The sequence below is a fragment of the Balearica regulorum genome, chromosome 26, assembly GCF_011004875.1.
Source record: "Balearica regulorum gibbericeps isolate bBalReg1 chromosome 26, bBalReg1.pri, whole genome shotgun sequence".
Lineage (NCBI taxonomy): Eukaryota > Metazoa > Chordata > Aves > Gruiformes > Gruidae > Balearica > Balearica regulorum.
This window is the reverse complement of record NC_046209.1, coordinates 137,252-154,295: the sequence shown is the minus strand read 5'-3', so window position 1 is coordinate 154,295 and position 17,044 is coordinate 137,252. Positions and strand designations below refer to the sequence as shown.

Genomic DNA, 17,044 nt, shown 5'->3' with positions numbered 1-17,044 from the left:
GGGCTGCGGCGGGACCGGCCTTTCCCCCACCTCCCTCCTCCCCGCTCCCCGGTCCCCGCACCCTCACCCTTCCTGAGCCCTGGCCGTCGCAGTCCTGCCGGGGCTGCCCGGCCCCCCCGCACCCTCCCGGTACTGCGGGCTGTCGGATGTTGCTCCCCTTTCCCCGGGTCCCTCCTCGCCGCCGGTGCAGAGGCAGGAGCCCAGGCTCACCACCAGCCGCAGCGGAGGTGTTGGGACGCTGCTCGGTGGGGCCTGAGGTCCGAGACGCTGCCGGCCGAGCCACCGCAGCAGTTCTGTGCGGAGGCCTCGGGTTTACCCTGGACCGGGGTGACGCTGGGCCTGAAGGCTGGCAGAGGTTTGCAGGGCACACCGCGGTACCCGCAGGCCCTGTCACCAGGTCACGGGAGCTCCGGACAGTGCTGGGTCTCGCTCGGCGATGCGGCTTCTTGCCTTTCTCGGGTCTCTTGCTTAGAAGAGCGCTGGCCTACCCCGTAAAGATAATTCTTGTGGCTCCTGGCATTGCATCTTTATTAGATGGTGTTGGAGGGAAGGGAAAGCTTTGCTGTTAATGAAGCCACCGCTCGTTTCTTACAGGTTCTTAAACCTGATGTGACACCGCAGGATCTGAACCGTGCTGGCAGTGCAGGGGATGCCATCACATGCGGCTTAGTTTCACATCCTTCCCCAAGCGGGAGAGCGGGGTTTGGTTACACGGAGGTTTTGTTTTGCTTTATTTCAACCCTGCCTTTGCTGAGCAGGAGGGAAGGCGAAGGGAAGGGACTTCACCTGCAACTGGCCCCAAACAAACCTCCCATCTCCAAACAATGGAAAATTCTGCTCTGGATGCCAACTTTGGTCCTAAACCTGCTGCCTGAGGAGCAGACCCTGCAGTTTGTGTCCTGGGGGATCGATTGCATCCCCACAGAGAGCAGAGAGGTGGGGAATTTAGCCACAGGCTTTATTGCTGGAAGGACTTTGTTGCCATGGGGCCTCTTTGCAAGCCACGCACACAAATGTGCCTGAGCTGAGGCGGGATCAGGTCCTTGGAAGCCAGCCTGAGCATAACAGGCAGGAATACGGCTGGCGTATGCGAGCGCGCAGGGAGCTTTTCATCAATTTCAGATGCTGTTCTGTGTCTATCTTTAAAAAAATCAGTGCATTTTCAGATTAAAAATAAACCCCTACACGTCATGACTCCAGCAATGCGGGCTGGGCTGTTGTGGTATTTATTTTTAAAGAGAACAATATAGCAGCTGAGTTATTGTGACACCTCCTGCATATTGTGCAGTAGCTTTTTCACGTCGACATCTCCATATTAGTGAAAACTGTGACAGCTTCATGCCAAGGATTATTAATAGTGCAGGCAGGCTTTATGTCCCTGCAGAATAAGGGTTGGAAAACAGGGTAGACAGTCTCCCCCCAGCTGATCAGCATCTCGGTCCCCTTTTTACACGTAGAGAAACTGAGCCACCCTAGCTTGGGCTTTGCACGGGGGCGGTGAGGAGCAGTTTGTAATTGGTGTGTGCAGGACTAGGTCACCGCTGTTCCCTTGCAAAGCTGAGGTCTGGCTCTCTGGTGAGCTCTACCTTCAGCAGGAGGCACTGGAGCAAGTCCGGAGCATGTCTTGTGTTCCCTGCCAGGCTTGTCACCTTGCTGCCATGCGGGGGGAAGGAAGGGACAATGGGATGCAGAAGGGTTTGGCCCTCGGCTATGTGATGATTCAGATGTGCGGTGCCTGGATTGAGAGCTTTACCGTCCCTGGCCCCAGCACAGAACAGACTGGCCTTGCAGGTGATAGTCCCCACTCCATTATAGGAATTAGGTATCTATTACAGAGATGATTATGTTAAGCGCAGAAGAAATGTGCAGCATGCAAATGCTGTACTTTGAATCATGTGTTCGAAATCAGGGGCTGTGGGTTCTCTCCTGCACACTGCAGTGGGAGCGCTGGTGCAAGGTCTGTCACTGTGATCCCACGCGTGTGGCCACTGAGAAGATTCTGGGCTGGGCCAGCTCATCTCGAGGGGAGCACCGGAGCTTGGGATCCTCTTGCACGGCTGTTGCCTGCGGGGCTCGCACTGTTCAGACCACTCCTGCTTCATGTGCAGAAAGGCTCTCGTGTTGTTCTAAAAAGTTACTCCTTTTAGTTAAAAAGCCACTCTGAGTGCCTGTCTGGGATGGGAAGTTCACATCTGCTGCTAGTTTGGAAGAACAGATTATGTGTATTCCTGCAGCAGCTAGAGACCGAAGCCACAATGTCAACTGCCCTGTGCAACATGTACATGCACATAAGAAGAGGTGGCCCTTAAACACGCAGCTGGTTGTTTCTCCCATTTTACACGCTTTTCCCATGTTAGAGGTGCTGAAGGATGATCTGATGTGCTGTGCCTGCAGAGGGGTTGCTCTCTGTTAGTAGCTTCCCCTCCAGGATATTGCAGGGGTTGGTCATGATGCAGAGCAGGACAAACTTTGAGATGAGATCTCCAGAGTGGATGTCTTGCCTTCTCAGTCCCCTCGGGTAAGACGAGGAGGGCAGCTGGGGCCAAAGGCACGTTCTTCACCCAGTGGTGGCTGCATTTTAGCACAGTGTGGACACACTTTTGTGAAAGACTCGGGAATATCTGTCTGCCTGCCAAGCCAGGCAGCATCTCTGCTCTCCCTTTCCAGCTCACCACTTCATTGCTCATCTAGATATTATAATTTCTTCTTTAACTTGAAAGAATTTTTTTCCAGTTGAAATAAAGCAGCAAAGTTGCCACATAGCAACCTGAAACAACAGATATTCCTAACAATGGTACTGCCAAAGCTGGGAAGCATTTGTCCTTGATACAAGCAGGACCGGGCTCTTCCTGTGGTTGATGGACTTCTTTAAACAACAATAATATTTCAAGGGTGGATTGAACTTCCCAGAAGATGGTGCGGAGGCACTCTTCCTGGGTCCTGGGCTGCCAGTAGGAAGCTTCCCTTGGCTCAGCAGCATCCACCCTCCATGGCTCTGCCACGCAGCCCCCCCAGCTCACACCCCGGCCTCCGGAAAGGGCTCGTGGTGCTTCACCAAGGCAGGTGTTGGGGGAACGGCCAGGCAGCCGCACTGCCAGCTTGCTGGCAGCTTTGGACCCAGCCGGGCTTCCTGGCAACAGGAATGTGCATCTCAAGTCTTCCCTTGATCGCAGTGAAAGCACGGGAGCCCTGCTCACGCTGCCCTGCGCTGCCTTCCTCTCTCTTTGCAACAACTCACAGTCACTCCCTTCCAAGTGGGAAATGAAATGTTCCTTTATTGGCTTTTATGTTGGCTACAAAATGTTCCATTTTATCTTCCCCCCCCCCCCCCCTTGCTTTCTTCCAGGAAACACACTAATTTATGGTATAATCTTGGCAAATCCCAATCCAGGGGAACACAAACTCACTTGTGCCTAGTAAATGACTCTTTAATGGGCCTGTCTCCACCCTGGCAATGTATCTACATCTGAAGAAGGGGCAATTATAACCTTGCCCAAGCAATGGGCCTGCATGTGTCAGCAGGGGTGAGTACGGCCTGGGCACGGCAGCAAAACAGCGCGTGGAGGAGCCTGCCTTAAACACGCCCTGGTAAAAGGAGGGGATTCCCACCTCAGACCTGGCTCCGGAAACGAGGTTTTTTTCCAGTGCGGGAAGGGAGCTCTGAGCACGTGTGTAGGAGCTCTCCAAGAACCAACATTTGTCTGCTACGAGGCTGTTTTACGGCAATGTCGGAAAGCTGCAGCTGAAGCGGATGGATCCCCCCTGTCCCCAACACCTCAGCCAGGAGCAAGGTCGTGCCAGGCTCTCGCTGCACCCAGGACTGGGTCAGGCTTGGGCTGAGCTTGCAGGTGGGTTTCCAGGGAGTGTGTCCGCTCCTAGGGAAGCCGGACCACCCTTTGGAGGAGCCACAGATGGCAGCCAAGGACTTGGCTGCTAACGTTGACAGCTTAGTTGAGGGCCTGACACTGCATGGCGACTTGGCGTGGGAGGCTGGCAAAGGGGTCTCCAGGCCAGGGTGACCAGGACACGGGGGCTGGAGGAGTCTCTTCCACCTCTCCCATGGCACCCTGCTTGACATCAGCCTTCCAGGGAGGAAGGTGCCGTGCCTGCCTTTAGCGTTGCTCCAAGGCGCTGCGGTGTACGTGGTCATCTCACGGCATGCCTGCTGGCCTTGCGTCTGCCCCCAGCCGTGTGCCCTCAGGTTGTACCACACCGTGCCCGCACTGAGCTTTGCTTTTTCACCACGTCCTGAGCTCGCCCAAGCCTGTGGGCTTGTCTGGCTGGAGAGCAGGAGCAGTCTCCTACTCAAAGCCAGTGCAGGATTGGACTTCTCCTGTGCCTCCATGCTGGTCTCCTGCCCACAGAGGCTGGAGGGAAGATCCTGCCATCGCTCCCACTTCCTGTGACGTGCGTGTCTAGGGACATACTCGCTTCGCCAGGTCACCTGGCCATTGGCACTGGAGCCAGGATACCTAGGGGACCGGGAGTTTATAGTAAGCATTGATAATGGAGCAATAGGCTGTCTCAGTCCCTGGCCCCAGCAGGAAGGGTTCGTACAGGGATGTCCTAATGAGACCAGAACAACTTCCTATTTGTTCCCAAAAGGACCCATCTAACAAAGCTGCCAAAAAAAAATATCTGTTTAATGAAAAGCCTTTGTAAATTATTCAGATATTATATCCCACTCCGGTGCTGGTTCAAGGAGAGAGGCTGTACAGACACTTTCTTCTCTAAAGCTCTGGACAGAAGGTGAAAGTCATGCTGTCATTGCGACGGAAATGCAGGTTCTAAGATCCTGCTTTTACGCTGAGAATACTGTCTCTTTTACTTGGAATTAGAGAGGAAGAAATAAAAAAGGCACAGCAGCTATTCAGCACCTGAACAAGGAAGGTCTCCCCCCGCCCCCACCTCAGGAACCCTCTTGAGTCCCAACACCTAAAGCTGACCACATACACAAGTGCTTTGCAGGATTGAGTCTGAGAAATTTGGGCTTCCCTGGCCACTGCACGCCTCAGCGCGGTGTGGACAGGACCTCGCTGGAGGTGGCATGGTTCAGCCCGCAGCTCCTCCTTCACTTCTCGGTTGCGGTTTGAATGCTGTGGACTTTTTGCAGTAGAAACAGGGTTGAGACCCACCAAACTCATTAAACTTCAGCTGCCATCCACACACCAGCTGCTAACAAATCCCAGTCCCAACCCAGGATGTAAAGCCTGGCTTTGTAGAGTGCCATGCCACGCTGCCACCCTGTATTCAGACATCTGTGAGGCCTTTTATAAGGCACAGTTGTGGCAGCTTGTGGGCTATTAGCCCCAGCCTGCCCGTGCCACGCTGCTGGGGCTCACAGCCTTCTCCCCTTCCACCCTCCCTGTTTTCCCAGCCCATCTTTGCTGGCAGCAAGGCAGTGGGGCCGGCTCCTGCTGTGTCCAGCCCTGCAGCTTGGCTCTGGCTGGGGCCGGGCAGAGGAGCCAGGTACACGCCTGACCTCAACGGCTTGTGCACAGCAGCAAAACCCTTGTGCAAAGTTTTCCTGCTGACTTTAATGTGGAACTGTGTGGGTTCCATTGCTTTGAAGCTGCAGGGGTTAATTCTGTGTTTTGCTTCAGCTTCTTGGGACTACATTTAGGTTTCTCTTTCTGCGGTTCCTTGCACCCTGCCATCAGCAGTTTGCCGTTGCAGACAGTCAGCAGGGACTGTGTGTGGGAAGGGGTAGCACCTCTTGGGGCACAAGGAGAGGCGCTTGGGACAAGGGAGGTGTTTTCATGGAGCATGTCTCAGCCAGGATCCCTCGGGTGGGTTGCCTGTGGGCTGTTCCCATGCATCCCGGGACGCAGCCCTGCTCTCCCAGAGCAGCGGTCGCTTTCTCCCCTCTCCACGCACTGCTGTGATGGGCCGCAGGCAGATTCATTGCCTGTGACTCGGGTCAGGCCCCGCAGGGATGTCAGGGGCCTGCAGGACCCCGGCAGCATCCCCGAGGGCCAGAGCAGAGGCTGGCAGGGGGCTGGCATCTGGGCACCAGGTTCCCACATTGCTGAGCTGTCTGGCAGCCCCTTGCCTCCCCCTGCCCCTTCCCTCTCCCAGGCGTCGCTGCGCTGCAGCCGCTCAGGTGCCTCTGCAGCCCCGTGGCTGCCTGCGGGGAGGAGCGCTGCCGGCTGCCTGGTTTCCTCTGAACGCCCATGGTGGAGGCAGATCTCACGGCTGAGGGACTGGGATGTCCATGCGGCACCTGCCCTTCACCGCCCGCCCGCCCACTGCGGCTGGGCCAGGGCCCCGGCTCCCTGCCACATCCAGGCCAGCTCCTGTGGGACCCGAGGCCCTTATCGCTCCTCTTATCATGGGGATTATTGGCTTTTTATATTAAACTTTCTCCAGATAGCATAACGCAATCTACCAGATGCCTGGCAAGGGCTTGGCAGGCCCAGGAGTGATTTATAAGCAATCTGTCTCTGTGGTCTCTGTTTCACATACGGGCTGTTTCCTCCTCTCCCTCACTACCTCCCAACTATCCCGCTGACACTGTTATCAGCCATGCAGATCTCCCCACTGCAGCAACTGGAATGAGCCATGGGGCGACTGGTTCCCCATGCCACCGGCCGGGATGGCAGTGCCGCCCCCACCCCAGCCAGCAGCCATCTTGCCGGCCTCTCGGGCTGCTGGGCACGGGCCTTCTGGCTCTGCCACGGCCAGGCGGGCGGCCGGCTGCCTGGGTAGGAAACGTCCCTACGACACCGGTGGTCCCACCAGGGTGTAGCCATGTCCCCCAGCAGGCACCCCCCTGTCCATTATTGCATTTCTCACATCTTCCTTTGAAATGTCTGCTACTGGCCTCCGTCAGGGATGGATATTGAGTCACAGCCATGGATCTGGTTCTACCATCTGCAGTCACCCACAACCTCCTCTGCTCTGCCAGGCGTGGGGGCCAGCCAGAGAGGCAAAACCCCACCTAGTGCCCCTCCATGACAACTGCTGACTTAAACAGTGTCCTGGGAATAGGCATGAGGGTGCAGCATTCGGACGGCAAGCACAAGGCAGGGTCCCCACTGTTTCTGACACTTTATTCAAGCGATGATTCGAAGCTGTCTCTGAACCCCAAAGCGGGGCTGGTTCCTGCGTCGGTCCCGCTGTACCTGCTGCAGCTCTGCCAGGCTGAGAAGAGGAAACCAGCAGGTTCCTGTACTCAGCTTGGACTGACGTCAGGGTCCCAGCTCAACGGCTGCTCTGGCTGCTGCATCCCTTGGCAGATTTCACTGCTCATCGCTGAGATTCCGCTGCCAAAGCTGGAGCCCTGCACCTGGCAGAGGGGTCAGAGCCAGAGCTCAGAAGCCATGGCCAGCACTGGCTGGGGCAGCTTTGTGGGGTCATTTTTTGTCTTGAACTCCAAGGAGCAGCTGATAACCCCAGGAGCTGGCAGAAAGCACGTGCTGCTCTCTCGGGGCCCTTGGCAGTACCTGTGCTGCCACAGAGCCTGCCCAGCACGAGGCATTGGGACAGCCTGGAGTGACCTGCTGGTGTCCCCTCACCTGCTTCCAAGGGCACTCGTCTGCTACGCATCCCCAGCCCAGCCCGCATGCTGCCCGGTGCTCTCTTCCACCAATTTCAATGGCAGTGACCCAGGGCTGGGGTCCTGGGCAGCGTGGGCTCGCAGGGAGGTGAGGAAGACCTACAGCAGCCAGCAGCGTGGCACTGGGAGAAACCCGCTCCGCAAACGTGGCCTCGGCAGTGCACCCACCAGATGCCATTCTGCAGTGCTGTCCCTTGCCCCCATCACCACCCAGCCCCGACTGCTCTGTTCCCCAGGACACTGAGGTGCTCATGAAGGGACACAGGAGAGTCCCAGTAGCTCAGCTCCCGCATGGGGCAGCGGACAAAGCACTTGTTCTGCACCACATACCCACATCACCATGCTCTTTTCCTGAGGAAACTGTCTTCCTGCTTGACCTCAGAGGCAAAAATGAACCCCATCCAAAATTCCCCGCCTATACCAAGAAGAAAAAAGAGAAACTGTCCCATGGATGCACACAGGTCCCAGCCAGGGATGACCTGTGGACAGAAAGGGCCTTTCTCCAAGGAAGAACCTTGGTCTGGGCAGGCTTTTTACAGCTGGTAAAACATTTCCACCCTCTTTGATCCCATTTTATCAGTGACTTGGAATAATTGGGTTCTATTCCTCATGGTGGCTGCCCCCCCCCTTCTGCTGTGGCCTGTGTTTTTACTGCAGACTGATTAGGGGTAATTATCACCCTTTTTACCAGCCAAAGTGCAAGAAACAGTTCACACTCCTTGCAGGAATCAGGAAAGGGATTTTGCAGCTGAGGAGTGATGAGGCAGCACGCGACAAGGATGCCTGAAATTGCCTGCTCCTGGGCCAGGGCTGGGCCAGCATCAAGCTCCAGAGAAGGGCTTAGCTCCAGATGGTTTCTCCCAGGTGTTTGGTGGGAGATAAACAGGAAGTTTGAAGCTATAACATGGTCAGGAGGTCCAGGGGAATCCACTGACCCTTTGACCATGAGGAGGTTCCTGGGCTGATTAGTTCCCAGAAGCAGCATTTGAATCCCTCTGCATATGAAACAGAGACTGAGCCTGATGGTGGGAGTGATCAGCAGGGGCTGAGGAAAGCTGGGCAAAGGAGGGGCTGGGAGACCAGGCCTTGTGTGTCATGGGCATGGCAAGGACTCTCACCTCTTTCCTTCTCTGTTTCCCTTGCTGGACAAAGGGAATAATGAGATACCAATTTTTAAGGTCAAAGGGATCATCCAGGCTTTCCTCTTGCCTAATGTGAGGCAGATAATCCCTCCTGGTGACCCTACATCACATTCCTCCTGCCCCTGTGCAGGATCAGTGCTCATCTACTGCATGGGAGCTCCATCAAATGAATATTTGCAATGATTTCTGAGATTTGCAGGGAAGACAGAGTACTATACCCTTAAGTGTCTTCCTGTACTCAGCTAGTTGAGCAGCGCTGCATTCCAGGTAGGGAGAACATTTCTTCCTGACCTCAATTTATGACAAAACACTGAAGCATGAGGCTGGATTGATTGCACAAGGAGATTGTGTCTTAGTAACTCTTGTGAATGCTGCAGCAGCTGTGCTAATTTATCATTCTTTTATTTATGAAATCTATGTGCAGGTTGAGTGCAATTAAATGATGTGCTTTGGGATCCTAGGGGATGAAAGGATCACGGTAAATGTAGGTTTGTTATCCTGATTTACTGCGCACTGAGCCCACCTACAACAGCCATGACAAACCAGATGTGAAACATAAGGTTTAAAAAACTGTAATCCACCAATTGCTGTCACAGGCTGCATTTGTCAGCGTGTTTGATCTGGGTGCCTTTCTCCCTCTTTTCAGAGAACTCAAGTCTCCTTGTGGCATCTTGCTGTGACAGGCAATTGAAAAGCTTGTAAAAATAATTTTGGGGGAGGCTGAAACATTTGACACCTGCTCTGCAGTAATAACACCTGGCATGCTCAGGCTTTAGGAAGAGACCTTACGCACCTTGCAGGTACTTATTAAGTACCTCTTGTGGCCTCTTGGGCAGCATTTACAGACTCAGATCTGCAGCACAGGGAAGGAGATGGAGGAGCTGATGGCAGGGGAGCCCCAGCTTATGTGAGGTTAGCACTACTGTCACGATTTGCTGCTATAAAGGTGCTTTTATTTATCAAACGATACATTGCTTTCCTTTTCCTTTCTATAAGAGCTATGCTGCGAACTGCTGACCATGCACTGGCCAGGAGGGGGTTAAAGAGTGGCAGGGCCCGATCCTGACCTGAAACACCTGGGTCAGAAGAGCAAGGAGGTGTTAAAGGGGTGGATGGAGATGGCTAGAGACAGGCTGGCAGCATTTTTGCGGGCCTGTGGCTTGCTAGTGCCCTCCTGTGGGAAGCGAGGTTGGTGGTGGGTGCTCTGCACTCCTCCCGGCCGATGGCTCTGTCTGGAGGTGGTTGCATGCCCAGGGCTGGAGGTGGTGCTGGGGAGACTGAGGCAAGGCAGTTGCAGGGTGCTATGGGCGAAGGGGGGTGCTCAGGATGAGGTGCTGTGAGACTAAACGTAGCTGTGACCTGCTGGCACATGTGGGTGTCTGGCATGGACTGAACTGACCCAGTTTGTCCTTGGCTCTTGGTAGGCACTGCTGGGCCACCCTCTGGCAGGTCCCACTGACCCCATCCTCTTCCCCTATTGGAAAACATGTCCTGGCTTCTGTTGGCCCCTGTCTTCTGCTTCTTGGTAATAGCTCTGCCTCTGTCCTCCTCGGATCAGAAAGCCCTCTCAGGGCCTGGGTTGCGCTCCCAGGAGTGACAGTTCTGCTGGCATGAACCCAGAATGTGCCACTGATGTATGACCAGGTCCTCAGCATCACAGACATGATGCAAAGGCTCTGGTATTTTCTAATACAGCCTTGCCGTTGATGCCTGCCCCCCACAGCGAGCGCTGGCCATGCAGCTCCCTCCCAGAGGAACCCATGTCTCCATTCATGGGAGTGATGGCAGAGAGTTTGGGGAGGAAGGGATGCACTTGCCTTTTCACGTGCTTTGAATGTCGTTGCAGATTAAGTAGGGAGCGTGTTTGACACACTGAGGTTGCACATCATGCTGCTTCAGTCTGCCCAAAGGGAAGGGCTGAATGCTGGAGTAACTCTTGTCCCATGACAGTGGGAACTTGCTCCTTCAAGGACTTGGGCTGCTCCTGGGGTGCTGGCAAGGGATAGGGGTGAAGGGCAGACAGGCCAAAGAGGGGTGAGGGTGGATGGCAAAAGCAGACAGACAGGAAGTGCAAGGAGCTGTGATGAACCTCTGTGAGAAGGGGACAACTCAGGGTGGGAATCATAGGGCCAGTGTTTATAGCTGGGAAGGGAATGAGCTTTGTTTTAAAAATTAAAAAAAAAAAAATCATCCCACCCAGTAACTGAAATGGTGTAGGTGACCCCATTACCCCTAAGCCTGCAGATTATGGTCAGCAGGTCTCTAGGCTGGATGGAAAGCTGCTCTGGCCCTTAATTGTGAGCTCATTTTAAAAACACACAAATGAGAGATAGCTCAAGTGTCCTCCCAAGCACCTGGGTAGGAGTTGTTTTGCCTTGCTTTGTTCCTTAAGCACCTGTATGCACCAGGAATCCAACTGTCCCTGCACAGTCCTCGCCTGGTGGTTTGGTGGCTGCTCTGCCTGGCTCTGTGGGGCTGCGCTGGCTGCCTGCATTCCCTGGTTGGTGGCACAGCTCCGCTGCATGCATGAGGGATGCTCCCAGGGCTGCTGCAATCCTTTCTCCTTGCTTTGTTCCAGAGACTACTTCAGTGATTCCAGTGGTCCTGGCCACTCATTAGTGCTGATGAGAGCTCAGGGTAGTGTCTAATTGATGCCACCCCTTCCCAGGATGGCGTGAGGGAAATGCTGCTGCAGGTGTAGGCAGGAAACCTTGAAAGGGATGAAAAAGGAAGGGAGCAGGTGTGAGGCTATAGAAACACTGAGGAGGGGCTTTAAAGTGGTTTTTTTTAAATGGAAAATGGTGAGCAGCATGAAGCCCAGATCAGAGAGGAGAGTGTTGTGTCCTGTCCTGTTCTTCCCACCACCCACCTATAACGAGAGCCTTACATCCTAGCACAGGGCCCAGCAGGTAGCCAAGCTCTGCTGTGCAATTCAGAAGGTGTTTTGCTTCTCAGACCTGCAGCGTGGGGCTGGGGGGCAGCTCATCAAATTCCTCTGGCTGGCTGGAAGGGTCTGTGAAAGGGGTGAGCTGGGTGCAAGGAGGGGTGAAAGGGCTGAGCTCTGGAGTGCTATGGGGAGAGCCCACGGCTGGCTGGGGCACCCTGGCACTGAGTCCCTGTCGGTTCCCCCCAGAGCAGCGGGTGATGCCTGACCCAGGGCAAACGCTCCTGGGGTGACTGGGACACAGGGATGGGACGCGGTTGGGCTGATTTCCCTTCCATCTCCAGCTGCTGCCACCACCCTTCTGGCGGGGTCGGGGCTGAACGGCGGTCGGGAAGATGGCTCCGCGGGTGGAGGAGCGGAGCTGGGGGGGGGTCCCGGGGCGGTGGGTGCGCGGCCTCGGGCGCTCCTAAGCGGCGGGGTGGGTGGGGGGGGTGGGTGTGGGTGGGTGTCCAGCGCCGGGTCTTCTACCGGGGCAGGTTCCGGCGGGGCGCGGCGCCCGCTCCGCTCCGCTGCTGCCCTCTGCCGAGCGCGGCCCCGCGGCCCCCGGCGGCACCGCCCCGGTCAGCAGGCAGGGCAGGGCCGGGACCTGCCCCCCCCCCCCCCCCCCCCCCCCCGTAGCCCGTGGGAGCGGCCCCTCGCTCCCCGGGCACGGCCGTGGGGGTCCGGGGGCTCCCAGCACCCCCGAGGCGCGGCAGTGAACGGCGGCGGTGATGGGGAGCCTGCTCTGGGGGATGCCTGGGGAGAAGAAAGGGGTTTCGCTTCAGGTCTGACGGTTAAACCGGGCGCTTGCGTCAGCTCCTGCGTTTCTGCCGCGGGGCTGGAAGCGCCCGGCGGGTTGCTCCTGGCAGAGACTTTGTGACAGTAACGCACCAGCTGTCCTCGCTTGCTTTCTCATCTCTTGCAGACCACCTCTCCGCTTTCTCCTCCTCCCCTCTTCTCCCTGGTGATGTTCCGCCTTTTGTTCAGATCTTGCCGTGTACTCGGAGCCATTCTCCTTTCCTTAGAGCTACTAGGAGGCAGCTACCAGTGCCTGCTCCTTGACCGTCCTGCCTTTTGGGAAAGGGTAGCCATCGCACCCTGGGCACCTCCTAACTTGGGAAATGAGATTCTAGCTCAGCTCCATGGGATTGTCAGTTCCTGGAGAGACATTGAGGAATTAAACCCCACGCTGCACTTTTCCAAGAGCTAGAAGGTGTAAAATGTTGACTGGTAGTAGGGTGCTTCCAGCTGACAGAAAATGTCACCCCAAAGTTTGGGGGGGGTTGGTAATCTATAACCCTGCACCACGTCTGCTGCTGAAAGCTCACCGGAGAGGTGAATTGTAGTAACTAGTTCTTTCCAACAGCTGAAGGAAATGGTTGTTCAACTTACAAAATAATTGCAAAGCAGAAGATATGATCAGGGTCCTGATTCAGCAAAGTATGTGCTGAAAGGGGCATGTGCTTGGCTTCCAGAATATCCCAGTGTGTGTCTGTGTGCAGCTGAACTGGGGATCCTGTGCTCGGAGCACCTGGTTCCTCCATTAAGATGGGAGCTGTTCTCATCATCTGGTTGCAAGCTGCTTTTTTTTTTTTTAAGCAATGAAAAATTTCCTCAATTAAGTTGTTGATCAAGCAGCTGCAGCAGAATGCAGCTGGCTGTCCCTGTTCCCCTCTGCTCTCAAGCATCTGGAACTCAAAAGCGCCTAAGAAATGGGGCCAGAATGGAGAAAAGGAATGGGCCTTTGAAATGTCTGCAATGCTATCCAGCAAGGTGTGCTTGCATCCTGATGGACCTAGTCACTGGACATCCTTCACAAGGGCTGGGACCTTCCTCTATAAATGAATGGAGGTTGTCTTTGTGCTTAATATTAACTGCTGCAAATGGGGGCTGTGAAAGCAGTTGCTCTGAAGTGGCCTGACATGGTCAAGATCAGCTTTCTGGGAAATGCTGCTTATTAAGTCCTTCATGTAGAACTTGGGAAGCCACAAAAAAACCCCACAAGGATCACAACACATCCCCCCCCACCCCCAACCCTTGCCAGCCTGCTGGAAAACAGAGGTGAGGCTAGACAGACTGGCAGGAACTCCCCCACTCAGGCAAACAGCTCCTGGTCAGAGCAAATACTATTGGAGAGCACGCAGCAGTAGGGGACTGGGGAGGATGCCTGGAAGTCTGTGACATCTGCTGACAGCAGCAGTTGCAAGAGGCTGTGAGGGAAGAGAGAGAGGGAAGGGTGAAGCGAGAGGAACATCTGAGACTACAGACACAGCAGCCCAGGTGGGGCAGGGAAATGGAGACTGGGACTCGGGGAATTGCACAGTACGCTGGTGACAAAGCTGTGGGAAATCCCAGGTCTCCTGTTTTCTAGGTGGGCCTTCTGAGCACTGAAACTTTTCTATTAGGGCAGAAAGGGAAGGAGTGGACAGACTGTTGCTGTTTGGAGAGCAGCAGTTTGGCCATTCTTAAATTAATAGTTTGATCGGTATTCATCAGAACTGATGTCTGTCAGCAAGAACCAAGCAAGTGGTCCAGTGGACGGATGCAAATTTTGTTACTCTTTTTCTTTTGGCAATCTGTGAAAGTTTCATCAGGATCTTCTGGCCTTTAGGTTTTGATCCTGCCCAGGGGAAGGTAACCAAAACAATAGCCTCTAGCATATAGCACCTTGTGGTTCAAAGCAGCCTAGCAATCCTAACTAGGTAACTCTTTAGCACACTCCTGAGACAAGGTATGTATCTTGCACTCACAGCCTGAGGACATGCAAAGAGGTTAAATGACTCGCCTGGAGTCAGAGCAGGGATTATAGGAACTTAAGCCTTCCTGCCTCCTTAAGCACTATCCATAGATAAGAGTTCCAAAGGGCTGTGCAGCCCACTGTGACTTTGATTCTAGATGTCCCGAGTACCTCTGTCTCTAGAATAATTTTCAGCTGCCAAAGCAGAATGACTACACCTCCTTCACTAGAGATCAGTAATGAGGGAGTAATAGTCCTCTCAGCTGTTGGGCATCTAGAAAAGAAAGTAAGAGAAAATAAGAATGGGAGGGAGTGTCATTGCTGTGAAAGGCCAAACTATGGAGAGACCACTAAAATAAAAAAAAAAAAAGTTAGAATCTTCTTTTGAGGCCAAGAGCTGACAGGAATAGCACAGGTATGAGACGACCAGGTGGAATTTAAGTGGAAAACAGAACCTGTTGTTTGTGACTATCTCGTGTTTCTGTCTCAGCCAGACTGCCATGAGGTAGGGACTGGCAAGCCACGGCACAAGCCAGACAGGTAACAAGGAAGACAGGTATGTAACACTGTCATGCTTTTTTGGACCTTCAAAAAGACAGGTTACATACAGTCCTCCAGGCAGAGTAGACTAGGAAAAGTGAGCGAGCCCAGCTCGGGAGGTGTGGGAACGTGCTGCAAGCAGACAGAAAGGGCGGTATTGGAGCTGGGTGTCCGTAAGAACTCCAAAACACCAGCAGAAGCACCTGCAAAAAGAATAGCAAGAGACTGGGTAAAACTGAGGAGTTAGGGAAGTTGAAAGTGAGACAAAGAAACAACACCAGATGGAGCAAGAGAAACCAGTACAAGCAGGGGAAGGGGAAGGTAGGAGAGACTTCTCTGAAAAGTTAAGTGTGCACCTTGCCACGTGGAATATGCAGGGGTCTTGCTTTGCCTACTCCCCTCCTTCTGGGAGGAGAGATTTGAAATGAGGCATGTATTAATGCACTTATAGATCTATAGGGCTGGGATGGAGGACGCCCTAAGGAATCAGGATACGTGACCATCCCAGTACAGCTTGTAACAACTGGAGCCCTGGCATCCATCTGAAAAGAAGGTGGGAGATGCAGCATGTGGATTTTGACAGCATCTGCTGCTGCATGATTTCGCCATGGAAAAAGAGAATCTTCTGAATTTCCAGAATTCTATCTATCTTCCTGTAGGGAGGGCTATGGGAGCCACATGGCTGGCCGGAGCTCCCTGGCGCTGGGTGCCCAGTCCCTGTCGGTGCTCACTGCTCTGTGGGTAATGCTAGACCCAAGGAAAGCGGTCCTGGGGTGACTGGGACACAGGGATGGGACTTGGTTGGTCTGATTTGATGTCTTCCCCTCCCCACCAGCTGCTGCCACCTCTCTTCTGGAGGCGTTGGGATGAACTATGATTGGGAAACTGCCTCCGCAGGCAGAGGAGCGGAGCTGGGGGGTCCCAGGCAGCCACGCGAGGCAGGGTGATGGGTGTGCAGCTGCAGGCACTCGAAAGCGGTGTATGCGTGGAGTCCGGGTGGCAGGTTTTCTGCTGGGGCAGGTCCCTGCGGGGCACGGCGGGGTCGCTCAGAAAGACAAAGCTCCACTGGCAGCAGAAGGATGAACGCGTGGCTGTGGCTTGGGATGCATCAGGCTGCCAGCTGGGGTACCTGCTACAGGGCAACAGGGACCTAGTAAGAAGCAATGGGGAAACCAGCCAGGGTTAAAGACAGCTTTGGGACCCCCGTCTGGACAGGCACAGAGCGAGGAGGACTCGATCCAGAGCGCTTAGCTGACAGGCTCCATCCCCGTGTGGCTCTGGGGGGGGGGACGCAGTCAGGACACGGCGGCTGGGCGCGCTGGCCAGGCCCTTCTGTGCCTCACGTTCTTCCTCCTCTGCATGGAGGACTGCCGCAGCCGTGGGCGGCAGAGGGAGGCCGGGCTGGCTGGGTCTGCGGGGCCTACGGCTGAGGTGGGCCCTCCCCCGAGCAGGGCCAGGCCGGGTTGGCTCCGCCGCGGCGGCGCAGGGCACCCCCGAGGACGGGAGAGGCCCCGAGAGGTGCGGGAAGTGCCGCAACGCCCAGGGCCGCGGGCCCGCCCTGCGTCGCCGTCCTAACGGCCACCGCGGCCCTAACGACCCGGGCGGGGCCAGGCCGCAGGCCCCGCGGTGAGCGGGAGGGGGCGCGGCGGCAGCTCTGCGCGCGACCACCCCGGCCCCGCCGCCGCCGCCGCCGCCGCGCTGGCCTCGCCTCGCCCCGCCCCGCGATGGGCGCCCCGGTCCGTCACCGTCCCACAATGCCTGGCGGCCCGACCCCGCCCCGCCCCGCTCTGGGAACGCGCGTCCGAGCGCGCCCCCACCCCGACCGGCCAACCAAACTTGCGCTCCGGTTCGCCGCGACGCCCCGCCCCACGGGTCCCGCCCCGCCGCGCGCCGAGCTCTGCCACTGGCGCCGGCGGCTGTCAGTCAGCGCTTGTTTTCGGCGGTAGCGGGTTGGGTTGCGCCGGCTCGTCGCTGGCTCGTCGGGGCTGTGTGAGGAGGGAGCGGCGGGCGGCGCAGCCGGGCGAGGGCAGCGCGCTGAGGGGGGGCGGCGGCGCTAGGCCCGGCCGCAGGAGTCGGGGCCGAGGCCGGGGCCGGGCCGGCGCCGCGGAGGGAGGGTGGGGTGGGGTGGGGTGGGGAGGGAAGGG

The 17,044-nt window shown here is 55.9% G+C and overlaps 1 long non-coding RNA gene across 1 annotated transcript; it reads right to left on the bottom strand.

Moving 5' to 3' along the window:
- Positions 1-11,037: 11,037 nt before the first annotated feature.
- Positions 11,038-16,589, bottom strand: LOC142605251 (uncharacterized). Its single transcript, XR_012838978.1, has 3 exons — positions 15,257-16,589; positions 14,969-15,103; positions 11,038-11,410 (listed from the first exon to the last, which is right to left on the bottom strand). It is a non-coding gene; the product is annotated as an uncharacterized LOC142605251 (long non-coding RNA).
- Between the last annotated feature and the right edge of the window lie 455 nt (positions 16,590-17,044).